Source organism: Astyanax mexicanus, chromosome 3, assembly GCF_023375975.1.
Source record: "Astyanax mexicanus isolate ESR-SI-001 chromosome 3, AstMex3_surface, whole genome shotgun sequence".
Taxonomy (NCBI): domain Eukaryota; kingdom Metazoa; phylum Chordata; class Actinopteri; order Characiformes; family Acestrorhamphidae; genus Astyanax; species Astyanax mexicanus.
The window spans coordinates 46748479-46764565 of NC_064410.1; the positions used below are offsets into that span (position 1 = coordinate 46748479).

The window sequence follows — 16087 nt, forward strand, 5'->3', positions numbered from 1 at the left end:
TCTATAAACAATGCTGTCTTAATGTTACAGTGCTAAAAACAATGCAGTTTTCATGTTACAGTGCTAAAAACAATACAGTGGTCTTGTTACAGTTCTATAAACAATGCTGTCTTAATGTTACAGTGCTAAAAACAATGCAGTGTTCTTGTTACAGTGCTAAACATAATGCAGTGTTTTTGGTACAGTGCTAAAAACAATGCATTCTTTATGTTAAAGTGCTAAAAACAATGCAGTCTTTATGTTACAGTGCTAAACACAATGCTAGGGTAGGTTATGTGTCTGTGCACTGCCACAGTACTGTAAACAATTCAATAAAATCAATTAAAAGTCATTTAAAATCAATTAAAAGTCATTTAAAATCACATTCTGGCATTTTTCGTGCCAACCAAAGTCCCATACTTACCTAATAACCTAATACCTAATAAATGCATTATATGGCACTGTTTTTAACACTGTCTTCACTTTGAGGTAAGTAAATATTCAGCAACAATTTCATTTAAATGAAATGTTCAGCATGAACTTGCAGAAGATCTCTAAAGGATTTGTGCAATTGGATTCTAAACATGTTGCAAATCAGTGGCCAAAACATTATTTCCAAATGTCAATGAGTCAACAAAATCTGCCTGGAAAAACACAGAGGTGTGTATACAGATGGGACTAAAGTTATGCTAAAAATTAAATGAAAAAGGTTATTTAGCCAGTAATTCTCAGTTTCTTTGAGAAAGAAGTAAAAAAAAACAATTACAAAGGTGATCTGGACTTTAATTAAATGATAAAGTAGTTTTGTTGAAGGGGAAAATGCCTCAGGACCTCTTGTACATTTAATCCCATGAAAATAAGTAGGGATGCATGATATCATAATTATATTGGTATTTGCCAATACTTGTTTTTTTTACAATTGTATAAAGAAAAGAACTTAGTAATGCTGCCAACACTACTACAATTACTATAATTAATTAGATTTAATTATATTTAAAAAAAATAGGGGTTAAATCTGTAAACAGTCTATGTAAGGACCATGTTAGCTAAAAATGTAAAACTGGGCTAAAATATAAAGTGAATAAATGTTACATTTGTTTCCAAAGTTATATTGGGGTGTCTAGTCTAGTAAGTTAGAAATATGCCTATGAGCACCGGCTCAGAATTATCACATTGGATAATGTGATAATGTGTTTAAAGAACATTTTTCAGCATAACACAGACTCATTTAAATAAGCTAAGCACAAGTGAAAAATCTAAACATACACAAGGTAAGCATTAAATTATATACAAGAATGTAGAGATGGAAATACTAATAACTAATTTTGTTGATTGCTAAAACAACACTAATGCAATAACAGTCATCAGTAAACTATATTAATACATAAAGCATTTTATAGCAAACAGTCAGTTTGATAGAAACAAGTTGCTTGACCACTACTAAAACACTATTCTGTGCTAGTTTTAAAGGGACACAACCTGAGGTAAGATTGTGGGGAGGGAATATTTTGAGTGCAATAAGTTAGCAGTTTAACAGCAAGCACTGAGGCCCGTATTAAGGATTCTGTGGTAGGGGTATCTGATCTACAATCTTCTTGGCAGAATCGGACATTTCTTGCAAAGCTCTGCATTTGGAATAGAACAATGAGTCTATTTACTCAGCATTTTTCACACCTCATCTACGGGCTCCTTCTCAAGCCTCAAGTATCTCCGTCTGATTCGGCCTCCTGCTTTAGTGAACACCTTCTCCTGCTCGGCGAGTGCACAATGATTTCCTTAGATTGTCTCTCTGGAAGGGAAACAGGAAATGGAGGTCGGTAGGGCAGTGTTACAGTGTGTCTCTGACTATAATGCTCAGTGACACTTGGCAGGGCTTGGAGAGCAGCTGTTAATGTGTCTCTTCCTCCCGGTGTTTGTCTTCTCACAGACAGGCGGCTGATTTAGCATGGAGAGATGTCAGGCTGAGATGTGGACTGATAAAGAGTGGGGCAGAAAGTGCTCATAAAGCAGTCTCCTACCACAGACAGGCCAGAACGTTTGCTCAACCTCCCTGCACCCTGAAATGAACACCAGTCTTCCCTCACATGTTCAGACACTCTTCGTGAGAGCCCGGTGTGTATGAGCAGAGACCCTACATGTTCATTTTTCATTAGACAAAATCAATTTAATGTTTCATTGTTTTTGTTTCATTTTAGGCCTTTTGTCATTTTAACCAACAAAGAAATTGAGTTTATTAAAGAAACATATGGTCAGTAGTATTCAACTAACCTCAGCTTGATATATATACAGCCTGATCAGCCATAGCTATTTTCTGTGGACTCGGCTCTCGTAAAGGAACCGACAATCCGATTACAATGGGCCTTTTGTGTGTGTAAGATGTAATCACTTGTTTAAACAATTTTAAATTCACATAACCATATATTTTAGAGTTATGCATGAGTGTTGTTGGAAGCTTCCATTTCAGTTGGTTTGTTTTGACACAGTGGTTTGTGGTTGGTCACTTTGAATGTTAGTAAAAGTTATTTTCTGTAAAAAAAAAAAATTCGGTTCTTGACCACATTAAATGGAATAACTTACAAATTCACTGATGCTGGTAATAAACTGCTATAGTTAAGACAGTTATTGAATTACATATATATATATATATATATATATATATATATATATATTTATTTATTTTTTGTAGTAGTATTAGTATTAGTAGTATATTTAAAATAATATTGGTCTCCTGTAATTGCTGATATGTGTTTCATTTGTTTTGTTTCTTGGGGTCCTCAACCAAAGATTTAGCCTCAGAATTAACAGCTGATTAGCAACAGCAATATTGAGTTTGCTGTGCAACTGAAACAATGTTATATTGTTCCAATCTCCCATTATTAATACTGTTTGATAGATAAAGCAAATATAAATAGGTACAAGACTTTTCCAAGGATTAAAAAAAACATGCTTGTAAAATATATAGCCTCACGATCACATGTATCTACATCAGGGTTCAGGAAGTTCAGTCCTGGGTGGTCAGATTCCTGCACAGTTTTGTGATTTTCCTGCTCAAGCACACCTGTTTTAACACATCGGCTAATTACCAGATTTAGTTGGTGTGCAGTAGCATGAATATTACGAAACTATGCTGGACCCTGGCCCCTGTTTCCTCATCTCTGGTCTATATCATAAAGCTTATGAAACAGTTTGTGTTACATTATACCTTGTACTAAAGCCATAGAAAGATTTATGCAGGTATGCACGGTAGGTTTCAAAAGATCAATCCACTAGAGTCACAAGCCACTAGGCAGGTAGACCACAGGCCTAAATGTAAAGTTCCCAACCCCCTGTTGCTAGCTAGTGGTATGCCGGAAAGTGGTATGCCAGAGAATCATTGCATGCCAGAGGTTCACTTAACCTAGTGTGTAAATCTTTAAGGCCGTCTATAGGACTGCTTAATGAAAGCTAATTTATAAAATGAATTGGGGCCACACCAGCCATGCAGTCTATAAAACACTGCACAATTTAATTCCCCGAGACACTGTTTGTAGAGGACTGAGATATAAAGTGCTTGTGTGTTTATATGAGAAATTCTTCAGTCTATCTTCATCATTAGAATGCTGTTTATTATCCCTCCACCCACGGTTATTATCCTCAGCATTCCTCAGCGTTTTTCTCACATGCTGATATTGGTTAGAGTTAGTAGAGCAGAACAGGAATTGAGCGACTGCGCATTTCACTTTTCACTGGTTGTTGTTGGTGCAATTGTTCCATTCCCAAGGTCTCTGTCTTTCTCACAGTCGTCTTCCTCTCCATTATAAGAGTATGGCTGGAAGAGAGTTGGATGGAGAAGGCTTTTCAGAGGAGGGGGAAGGACATGCAAAAATGCTGAAACCTTACAATTGATGGTGTTTGATTTCCACTGTAATTAGCATTCCTTTGGCTATTTGGATTTCCAATCTGGCCCTATCTAATATCCGTACCGCATTCCAAAAATGGCTGGCGGGCTTACAGCTTCTTTAAACTGCCCGTGGATTGAATTCTGGATCTTGGCATATTTATTGTACAGTTGCACACGTTCTTATAACACATGCTTTATCTTTCCTACACAGGAAAACACATAGTGTATCTCGTTTTCATACTGACACACACGTCCCCAAAGGACTAAACATGTCCCTAAAACATACGTTCCTTTTTTTTTACTTTTCTTAAAGATGGGAGACTTTACCAGACTTCCAAAGGCAGAGTATCATGATGAAGATCAACAGCTCTTTAATGGGGTAAGTGTTAAATTACACTGGTCTCTTGATATGTGCTCACTCCAGTGCTGCCAATTCTGGCTAAGTAGCCCATAGATCAAGACTATTTTCCCCAGAAGCGCTGTAACTTTGAAATCCTTTCAGCGTTTGTGAAAAAAAAAAATCAACCCAGTGCTGAGAATGAATGACTAACAGACATGAACAATGACATGCCAAAAGTCATGGGATAGAAGTATGAAACCTCTGAGGGCAGCTTGGGAATGCCCACACCTGTATATGTTGCGAGGTGTTATATTGTGAGTAAGGCTGAACATTGGCCGGCATGTTCCTGGCACAAATTGAGTAACTAGATAATAGGTGCAAGATGAATGGAACAGTGGACAACACAATAGGTTGTAATGATTGTGACCGGCAATGTCTGGCTAGTATTGTCCATGCGAACAGACAAGCCGCTTTGGCAAAAATCAAATCCACGTTTAATAAAAAAGGGCCCAACATGTATATTGAACAGGTAAAAACAATCATGGGAAATAAACTAGTCGCATCTGACATGTCAGTGTAAAGACTTATTTGGACTAATATCATTGAGGATCAGCTTCTAATTGCCTTTTTCTTTTCTGCTTCTTCATGGGGGTCTAGATCCTACCTATAATCAATGGGCACAAGGCAACAGCCTGGACATAGCACCAGTCCATTGCAGGTAAAAGACAATTCACACAATTCCCTTTTTTGTGTACCAAATTTAAAAAAAAAAATCCAAATTTTCTAAAATATTGCAGAATTCAAAGTGCCTTTGTGTGAAATACACTGATCTAAAGACCACAACTTACAAAGAGTTTTTTTTGTCTATCTTTACATATTTACATCTATACACCATATTAACAAAACTATTGGGGCCTACTGTTTTATAATTTATTTAAAAATCAAAGACATTAAAAAAAAATGTTTTTGTTGGAGTAACTGGCTCTACTGTCCAAGAAAGGATTTGGAGCATCACTGTGGGGATTTAATTGCATTCAGTGATAAAAGCATTAGTGAGGTCATAATTTTTGGACGTATCAGTACTGCTGGATCACCACCCACTTCATCCCCAACTAAACAACTCATCCCTAAAGTATTGGATTGAGCCTCATCATTCAGAACACAGTTACACTGCTCCACAGCTCATTACAGTGGGATTATTACCTTTTAAGGCCACAACTGTTATTAAGCCTGGTGTCAGCAGGTTCATATTTTTGAGTCTCATTCTATATAAAATGCTTCTTTACAAACACACTGTTTGCACATATATTTCTATATACATATATCTGTGTCAGCAATATGTGCCACTTAAAGTAGCTGAATGCAATCTTCGAAAGGGACGTCCTGAAACATTTGGATTGTATAACACTGTAATGAAATCTGGGTTGGTAGGTTTTGGAAGTATGTAGTTGGATTAAAATTTTCCACGTCATACATACTTAAACAGAATTGCTTTACTTACTTCTCAAATATTTTAAAAGCTGTAAAATTCCCTATAATTCCTTATGAACACAAATGATGGCTTTAAAGACCAGTTTATGCTTTTGCATTGAATCTACACTATGGCCAACATGTACCCTAGGTTACGCTTTGCCACATAGCTTACTAATGTTAAATGCACAGCTCACCACAAATGTAACCATCATCAGTTTGACGCAGATCGCAGCAACTGTGATTGGTCGACTGAGCATCATATTGCTACCTTCACACTTCTGCCTTTACAATGTGCTACAGAGATACACAGACAAAGAAGCACACAATTAAAAAAGCTCACAATGGAGTAGGTGTGGATTGGCTTAGAAGTATTAATTGGCTTTAGGCTCAGTTAAACAGTGTGTACATAGTCCAAATTCGTGTTCTTCAATGTTGATTGAGAAAGCAAAAAATGCAGAAAGTACTGAATTCATAAAGATGCAGTGGCCATAGATTTAGGCATTAGGTAGTGAGGAGTGTTTCAGTGTATTTGGATGTAAAATCCTCTATTCTAGAAAAGCTTACTGAGTCAGAATTGTTCATAGTAGAGACAAACCAGACATCCGAAGTGTTTAATACCTCTGAAATCTCCCTCACAGCATGCTATTACACAAAATGGCTTTGAAAATGCTGCCTGATGTCTGATACAATGTTTTACAATAGTTTGATGAGGTTTTGGCCTTAACTATATTTTGCAATCCATTCAAGATGAAGAGGTACATTCAGGTCATTGTAAGGCCAGATAGTCCCCAAAGAAGTTCAAATTCAATACTGTTCATTATTACATTACACGTAAGTATTAGATGATATGCGTATGTACACTGACCTTTCTATAAAACGAATAATAAGGTTTTATTGGCTGCTATGGGCAACCCTTTGTCATATTTATTTAGCTCCACATACAGAAGAAGTGTGTAGAGTATGCATAGTGCAACGGTATAGATTTGGCATGAAGATGTAGTGTCAATAATGCATTCCATGCAGCTCGGATTTTCACTCAGTTCCTGCTGATTTTGCGTGTTGATAGCTTGATGAAAGCATCCCACACATTTTCAATCAGGGATAACTGCTGGCCAAGGCATAGTATATGTGTCTTCAAGGCGGAAGTATGTGGATGAGCACAATGAATGATTGCCCTGTTGGAACAATGGAGTGGATTGTGTGTTTAGAAAAGGTAATGTCACTGGTTGCAGGGACTCTTTAGTGTACTGTTGGGCTGTATAAGTGCCTGCAATTAACACCAAAGGTGATCTTACATTTTTACCCCCTTACAGTTTCTTCCTCCTCCTGCAGCTCTGAGGGAGTTTTTCCTTGCCTTAGATCTCACTGGGGGTTCTGTATTCTTTATTTTGTATGTTTAATGTTTTTACCTGATTCTTTGTCCTGTAATCATGTTTCTGTAAAGCTGCTTTGTGCCAACACCAGTTGTAAAAAGCGCTATACAAATAAATTTGATGATTTGATGATACCCTACACCATTGCACCAGGCCTTTTACATATTGATTGTCTTTGTCTTTACCAAGACAAAAGTGGAACTCATCACTGTAGATGACCTGCTGTCATTCTAACTCACTGGCACTGACAGTCTTGCATTACTGTCCACCAAGTTTCATTCCTGTCATTTCATTCCTTCTGGGTGCAGTTATGATCGATCTGATTTACTGCACCACATATTTTTCCTGTTTTGTTTTTTTTTCCCACAGATTCTTGAAATGTTTCATCTCAGTGTTCTGATGGAATTGTATCACTAGCAGCAGAGCATGTGTGCCTCATTTCTGGTATTATTTGAACTTGAAGTTTTTAGAATTTGGTGTCTGTTGAGTCTTGGATGTTGCAACTAAACGACTAAGTGCTTTTGTAAGTCTTTCTAAATGCATAGTTTAGTTCTCATCTACTGAACTGTGCAGACTTTTTGTAAAAGCTGTGAAATTCCCCTTTAATTACATTAGAAGGTAAACTCTGCAAAGGTTAAGGTCCCCAAAGCATTTAAAAGCATGGTTTGCTTTTTTTGTTGATTAAAATGGCAAAAAGCACAAAGAACTGGATCCATAGATAAGCAATAAGTATGAATTTTGGGCACCAGATGTTGATGTGTGCTTACCCCAGACAAAACATTTCTTTTTTTTCTGCTATTTGGTGAAGGAAATGATTAAAGATTAATCTAGTGACAGATCTCATGTTATTTCTATTTTATTGAGTTAATCTGTCATGGGAAAAAATTGTGGCCCAAATTACACTAGCGAGGGAATTCTCATTTTCCCGTGGCCTTATATTTCATATGGGCGTTTTTCAATAAGATTATGAATCACAAAGAATGCAACTGCGGGTTATCACTGCACTGCATGAACACTGAATGTTCAGATTTTATGATGATATCTGCTCTCAGCTGTCTGGAGCCTGTAGCATTTCGAGTGAAGTATCTTTAGTGAGATACGCACACCACAGCACGTGCATTTCTGAAGTCATCCTCCCAGTATGTGTTGCAGAGGAAGTATAGCATGCATTATTACAAGAAATGCTGTAAATTTTTGTCTGGGGGGGGTGGGGGGCTTTTCTCAACTGACTGAGTCAAGCAATAAAACTCAGTTTAGCTCGTCTGTGTTTGTAGAAACTTTTTGGACGACTTACTTCTTTGGCCTATGTACAGCAAGCCTTACACCCCCATACCCTGTTTGGTATTTCCAGCGTTTCTTTGGAAGAAAAAAAAGTGTCTATATTCTTTAAGACATGCTCCCCCTCCTTTAGTGGGCGCTAGAGCAGGATACATGTCTAGACTCCTGTACGGGTGTAAAAGTCAAATACAATAAATCACTGTGAGTTACACTACGTTAAACAGGCTGGAGAGGGTTCCTGCGAGAGGCTTGGAATAGTTGTCATTGTTGAGAGCTGGGAACTGGGAGTCTCCATGTATTCGAAAATTATGTTCTTGAGAAGCAGCCTAGCACGTTTCCTTGTGCAAACACTTCCCTGAGCCATCTCTTCCTTCTCCTGCTGATATGTTTACTGCCCTTCCTAATTATTACCATCCTCAGGAAATATAAAAATGCATTTAGTAAATCAAACTCTCAAATGTACTTCTTCTCAAAAAGATCTGTGCCGTAACTTTTGGCACGTCTGACAAGAAAATTCCACGCTTTGCCAAGTTCATACTGTAGCTCTGTAGTATCTTCTATAACACAACCCCAATTCCAAAAAAGTTGGACCCCCTCTTTTGTAGGATTCTAATTCTAGCTGCTCAAACCATAGATTTTTTTGGTTCAGGATCTATCAAATGTTTCCTATTGGTGAAAGTTCTGCACCTGAATTGTGAAGACATTCTGTAATGGATGCAGTTGTTTAACATTTTCCTGCTGTAGTAAGCAAGCCTTCCCTAAAAAAGGGCATTGTCTGGATGGGAGCACCACATACAGTATAACCTAATGTCAACAACACACAGACACCCTTCTATAGACTGTTCAGCATTAAAAGTGTCTTATAAGATGTGTATGCTGCTCAAAGCACAGGCACAAATGCAATCCCATACAATCAAAGATGCAGTATTTTGAACTATGTAGTGATAATAAGTTTGAAATTGAGGTTGTTGTGGCTCTACTTGAGGTTGTCTCTTTATCTCATACATTGTCAATGCCAAGTTCTAGTTCTAGTTTACAGGGTATTGTGGTCACAGTTGCGAAAGGTGCAATTCTGAAGAAATATATAGAAATAAGAGAATGAAAGATGATCTAGTTAAAGCTTCCCAAAAAGGAAGTCCAATCCCTACTGCCACAGACCCAAATAAAACCCACAACTTATTTTCCAGCGAAACATCATTCAGGATAAAAAAAAAGTGTTCAGCACAGTATGAAATCATGGCTTAAAAGTCAAGCTGAAATCTAAATCAACTTATTTTGGTTTGTGTGGCTGATCATATTATGCACAAATTATCATATATCATTAAAAATACCAAATTCACTTTTGCATGCCCAAAAAAATGTCCTCTGATGTAACTCATAAAAATAATTTGTCACCCCTACTTAAAATAAAAGCGTTGATTCGTGTGATAACATTATTTAACAAATTCTATACATGGCAAATTGATGCAGCTGTTCATTATGTCATATTTTAGTGTATCATTATCTCTATTTAGACTAGATTAATTTTGGGGGGAAATTGCTGAAGTAAAATGTTTTGTAACATTTTACTCATAGAGGCCACTGTGCTCTTGGGAACTTGCTTGGGTTTTGTGCTGATATGTATTGTCAGCTATCAGAACTTGGGTAGACAGAGGCGTATATTTCTAAAACCAGTCCAGTCAACTGAATTGATCACAGGTGGACTCTAATCAAGGTGTAGAAACTTCTCAAACATGAGCAAGAGTAATAAAAGGGGATGGGATGGGTAATGGGAGTTCACGGCTGGGAAGTTATACATGGACACCCCATTAAATCTCCCAAATTTCCCAAGTTTGTGACATTTTTTTTACTAATTTTTATCATGGAAGAAAGGAAGCCAAAATCACTAATGGATGGTATATAATTCTAAATGTCTAACAGTGCAGCCCCTGTTAATGCTTATTACTCACTTTGTTTAATCTGTAATCTGCTTTTACCTTGAAATAAAACAATGCTATTTATTCTTCTATCCATAGCAAACTGACTCCTATGCTGATAGAAAAAATCCTAATTATAAGTAATTCCTATGTTGCTCCAACAACAAGGCATGTGAACACTAACCAAATTTACAAGTGGTAAGTAGAGTATTCCAACAACTCCTCTCGCAAATGCAAATGTGTCCAGTCACCCTTCTACAGAACTATTTCAGCTACTTTAAGGTACACTGTTTGCTGACACAGGTATTCAGTTACATGCACACCGTTTATGTAACCTCTAAAGAAACACTTAAACAGTAGAAAGGATCACTCTAAGCCAGATACACAAGAGTCTAAGGTCACCATGGCCAATGCAGAGTATTGGCTCCAGCACTGACCGGGCTGTGGAGCAGTCAAGCTGCATTCTCTGGCGTAGGGGAGCTCCATCCAACACCTCTGGGAAGAGTTGGAGTGGAGAATGTGATCCAGAACTAACATCCAACATCAGTACCTGACCTCACTAATGTTCCTGTGGCTGAATGCTACTAAATCTTCACAGCAGCCAGATGAGCGGAGGCTGTAACTGCAGTAAACTCCCTGTTAATTAAGAAAAATTGGATAAGCAGGTGTCTACAAATTGTTGTACACATACACAGCACACAGTGTCCTGGACAGGGATTAAGCTAGCATTCTGAATAAAGTTTCTTCATTAAAAGGAAAATACAGTGCAGAACTAGGCTTAATTCCTTTTATCTTTGTAAATATTAAATACCATCAATTTTCATAAGAAACATTAATCCACTTTTCTGTGTAAAAGCACTTTTTCTTAAGGCTATCAGATTTCCGTTTGTCTCCATGAACATACTCTTATTGCAGTATATGTTACACTACAGTGTTATGAAATATATGCAAAATGTATTTTGGCATTCCAGGACTGAACACACCCAAAACCATCATATTTTTTTATTAATCATATTTTTTTATTTAAAAAGCAAAAAAGTTTTTTTTAAGGAGGAAAAAAATATGTTTTATTGTCATTTTTAATGCAGTTGTCATCTTAGATGCAAAAAAAGTAAAAAAAAATAATCATTTAAATGAAATGGTCAAAAAAAATTTAAGCATTTTTATTGATCCATTCATTCTGATTTTTTAAAACAATATGAGGGACAGCTGCTGTGTTCACATTATGTCCAACCAAAAAATTGAGATAAAACAGTAATGATTTGTATTGACAATTACCAGTGTTTTCTTATTTAAAATTAGTTTCACTTATGAAGACAATGGGATACATCAGTATAATATTAGAGTTGTGAACAATTCTGATTACAGAATTGTAATCTGATTAATCTTATTTTTTCATTCTTATTAAATTATTTTTGAATCAGACCCAGTGTACTTTCAAACCAAGTATAATCCCCAGATTAGAGTGTGTGCATGCTGATTATTGACTAGACTGGGATGTTAACCAATAATATGCAATTTTGTTTCTAGCAAATGCTATGGTGAATGCTTGGAAGTAATGGAAGTAATTTTAAAGTCTGATGTAAGTGTATGCTATTGTGAATTGTTTTAGTTCCATATTGTTTTTTTCTTTTTTCCACAAATGTGATGTGATAGTTCTTTGGCAGCAGTAAGAATTTGACAGTTTTAACCCACACTCCAAAATCTCTGTACAGACAATCGTCACCTTCTCATGATCCGTCTTCCACAGCACCCCAAATATTTCACACTTCATTGTGGAATCGGTTAGAGTTTCTTTCATGGCATACAGAAATAGGATTATGTCATACCACAAAAAAGATTTCAGTTTGAAACCACACATTCGGGCCATCATTTTTGATTCAGATTGTCTTTGATCAACATCTTACAACTGCTCTCTGCTTCAAAATCTGCAGATTTCAGTTTTTTTTCTAATGCAAGATATGTATATTTATTTATTACTTTTAAACACTGACCCTCATACACTGCCATAGCTGCATACATTAGCACACTAAAACAGTTAGAGGCCTTCCCAGGACCCCAATAGGGATGACATCAAGCAAGTGCTGATACTTGGTCTGACCACACAGACCTCTGAAATCAAGTCATTACTCTTTCATCACCGTCACTCAAATTGGGAACTCAGAGTATACATTCATTTTCTCTATGAGGACTATTCAAACTCTACAAACCCTGTGGTTAATATAAAAAAAACTGATGTTTTGTTGTACATACATTCTTCATCCAAATGTTACTGCAGTTCTCTGAATCATAAGATCATGTAAGGGTCAAATAACAAATGGTGCGACATGAAAGTGAGTACTGCTGCACATTAAACTGACAGCATAGTACATAATTAGTAAATAGAATCTGAATTAAAGGAGCAGAGGCAGAAATTGGTTAAGCTCTGCTCTCATCCAGCACTGCTGGTCTGTGTTTAAATCCATTGAAATAAAAATACCTCTCTAATCTAAATTAGGGTGTTTTCACACCTGCCTTGTTTGGACCAGACCAAAAGGACCAAACATTTGTGCTGTGGTCTTGAAAACTCTTTTTTAGGTGGTTTAGGCTTTCAGACCAATTTCAAGAAGCTAAGGCAGACTATCATCATCCATTAAACAACAGAAGCAGAAAAAGAAGCAGTGTTGTGTCAAAATCCGACTCCCCTTTACGTGTACATAACATGCAGCAGTATGGTCACAGGTTCTTACTCTTGTAATGCTTGCATCTTCTCTAACTATAAACCAACTCTTGTTTACAATGAGAAATAAAATGAATTAAAGTGTATTCTGTTACTCTCAGTCTACTCTGTGACGCATATACACACAAAGAGGGGTCAAATATTGGCAGGGTGGCAGAATTCGCCACAACACCTGGAAATGTAACTCAGCAAATTGACATGTTACAAACCAAAGAGTGTCAATATTGTAACATACTGGATTATTGCCTGTATTTTCAGATGTGAAAACATCCTTAAGATTGACGACAATATATAAACACCCAAACTCTAATAGGTTGCATGGGTTTCCTTTAGAATCCTCTGGTTACTGATTGTGTTTAACCTGACATGAAAACCTTTAACTGAAAACTGTTTCTGATTTTAAAAGCAATCACCATAAAGATCCCTGCTTTCCGATGTAGTTAATTCTTTTTTTTTTTTTTTACCACAGTACTTTTCCAATATGGGCCAATGTAGATAAACGCTGACATACAAAACAAGTAAGGCTGGATTTGCCCTGATCCTTAAATAATGCCTCAAACGGTGATTTACAATAGAATTTTGTGGGCCTTTTCCTCTTAGACTTATTTCCACATAATCAAGTGCTTGGCATCCATCTGATGAGATGCATCAGTTGCTGGGAAAATAAAACTCTGTAGTGCTGTTACCTTATGGATCTGTTCAGTTTGTGTGTGTGTGTGTGTGTGTGTGTGGAAGGGGGGTCTGTGTGTGTGTGTGTGTGTGTGTGTGTGGTCTACCTAGACCAAAACATATGGTCACACTTAAATGTGAATTATTTTCAATTGTTTGACTGATCAAAAAATGTTTCCAACTCCCCCTACCACCCTCTTCAAAAATAAATGGATTCTAATGTCATTCCCTGGATTCTTTGGGAGGGGGCTACTGTTTCCGTATTTCACGGATCTCAATTGTGTGACATAGACAATCTTCACTGAATTCCTGGCAGGAAGATCAGAGGGGGTGATTTATTGGGATGTACTTTCTGTTTTGACCAGGAAGGAAGAAACCACAAGGATAGACGGTTTGAAAAAGTGCTTTAGAATTAGGGGCTTGAAGAAGCCATGTTTGGAAGAGTGAAGTATTACGAAGCAAAGACACATTAAACCATATGTTATGGCAAATATATAACTTATGTAGGAATATGTACACTGTTTAGCAGTGAGAGGGTCAAGATTAACATGCTCTTCCTCTGGAGCATTGGGGAGCTACCATTGAATCAATAAGGGCATCAATCTATCTCAAACTACTGGCAGAAAAGGCTATTTACATTGTGTTGGGTGAGAGACTGAGTTGAACATGTTTCTATTTTCATAAAAAATAAACAGACTTATATGCTGAAAACTGAAATGTTCCTTAAAGAAAGATTGGACGGATTTTGCATATCTCATCAAAAAAACATCCTTTAACAATAGCTTGTAGAACCATAAGGCAACCCTTGGTCAAGCACTATTATAGAGAGTTATATTCACATATGCCAATTAAAACCTTACTGTGCAGAATGGAAGCCTCATCATAAACATATCCAGTAGCACAATCAACTTCTCTGGACTCTGAGGCATCTGGGATAGACCATCGCACAGTGGAAATGGGTGTTGTGGTCATGCGAATCAGTGTTCCAGATCTTTTTTGGAAGCAATACATGCCATGTGGTTTGGACCAAAGATGGCGAAAAGGACCATCCAGACTGATATCAGTCTGAAGTCTGAAGCTAGGGTCTGTCATGGTATGGGGTTGTGTCAGTGCACTTCGTTGATGGCAACATTATTACAGAAATTGCAGTTAAACGCGTTATTTTTTTATCTATATCTTTTTTTTGTGTGTTCCAAGTTCCTAACACTACTCAAGCTCTGGTGATCCTGTTCAGAGAAAACTAATGAGAGAACTTTTAAAATCGAGCCATTTTGTGCTTTGGATTTAAGTTTGAACCCATGCCTTTTCCCACCACAAAGTCCTGAGCCAAGTAATTCTCTGATTCATTTCTGGCAGATCAGAATTCTGATTTTCTTTCCCCTTTTTTCAGTCTCTGTCTCTCTGTATTGATTTCCCTGCTCTCCTTCTTGTACAGCATTGAGTTGTGGACACTTTCAGTCAGTCAGGCCTACAGTTATTCTCAGTGATAGTTCAGAAATGATAGTTTGCGAGTCTGCGATAGTGAGGAAATGTTATCAGGAATACTCTTCGGAGGACTTGACTGGCCTCCCCTGGGTCAGTCATTCTTGGCTTGTGGACATGGGGAGCGCTCATATGGAGCGAACCGGGAGGCGCTCCTACATTCAGGGGTCTGTCTGTGTTTTGACAGGGTGTGATAGCTAGCCATGGGGAGAGGAAATAGCGATGCAAAAGGGTGGCTAGTTCAAAAGGAGGGGGTCCATCTGTGTAAACAGCATCTCGTTAGGAAGCCTTATTAATTACCCCAGTCCATTCATCAAGCATTTGGCTTTCCCCCTCTTGTCCGACGTGCGCTAACTGGAGGCAGTTTCAGTGTGGTGAAAACCACATGGACACATGCCCCGTGTACAGAGGGCCTTCAACTGAGCTGGCCATAAATCTCTCCTACGCCCTCTCACAGTGCCGCCTCCCCACCACAATCACTAGTCACCTCTCTAACTCTGCCTGAGAGTAGACAGAGGGCCAATGTGGTTGCAATTTATTATTTAATCAACATACCGTCAGACAAGAACGTTCGCCTTTTTATCCCCTGCCTCTAAAGTTTGGGAAAGAAAGGTCCATCTTTTTTCCCCATTCAGGAATGTCTGCAATGCTTCCCAAGAATCCCATCTTGTTGACTTTGGTGTAGGATGAAAGGTCCAGCTCCTCTGTTCTCCCTGTAGATCTTAAATGCGATTAGATGGCCTCAACATGATCAGATGGACAGGGGTAAGATAGATTATGTGCCCGTATGCTTTTGTGATTTGGTCTTGGTGGGCAAAAGTTTAAAAGAGACAAAAGCTAAAGGAGGGCAAGAGTTCCCAATTCCAGTTCTCAATTCCTAAGCCTGGGTGATAAAAACCTGGGTGGGAAAAAAATATATTATATGACAATATTTGGGGAAAAAAAAACATTTTCACAGTAAACAATATTTACAAAAAA

General features: G+C 37.6%; 1 long non-coding RNA gene across 1 annotated transcript in view; it reads left to right on the top strand.

Moving 5' to 3' along the window:
• The first annotated feature begins 1910 nt into the window (after positions 1-1910).
• The window catches only part of LOC125799241 (uncharacterized), a 34786-nt gene continuing 20609 nt past the window's right edge, over positions 1911-16087 (top strand). Inside the window, exons 1-3 of the long non-coding RNA XR_007438075.1 lie at positions 1911-2091; positions 4173-4238; positions 4857-4917. This is a non-coding gene — a long non-coding RNA (uncharacterized LOC125799241). The remainder of the gene's footprint in view (positions 2092-4172; positions 4239-4856; positions 4918-16087) is intronic.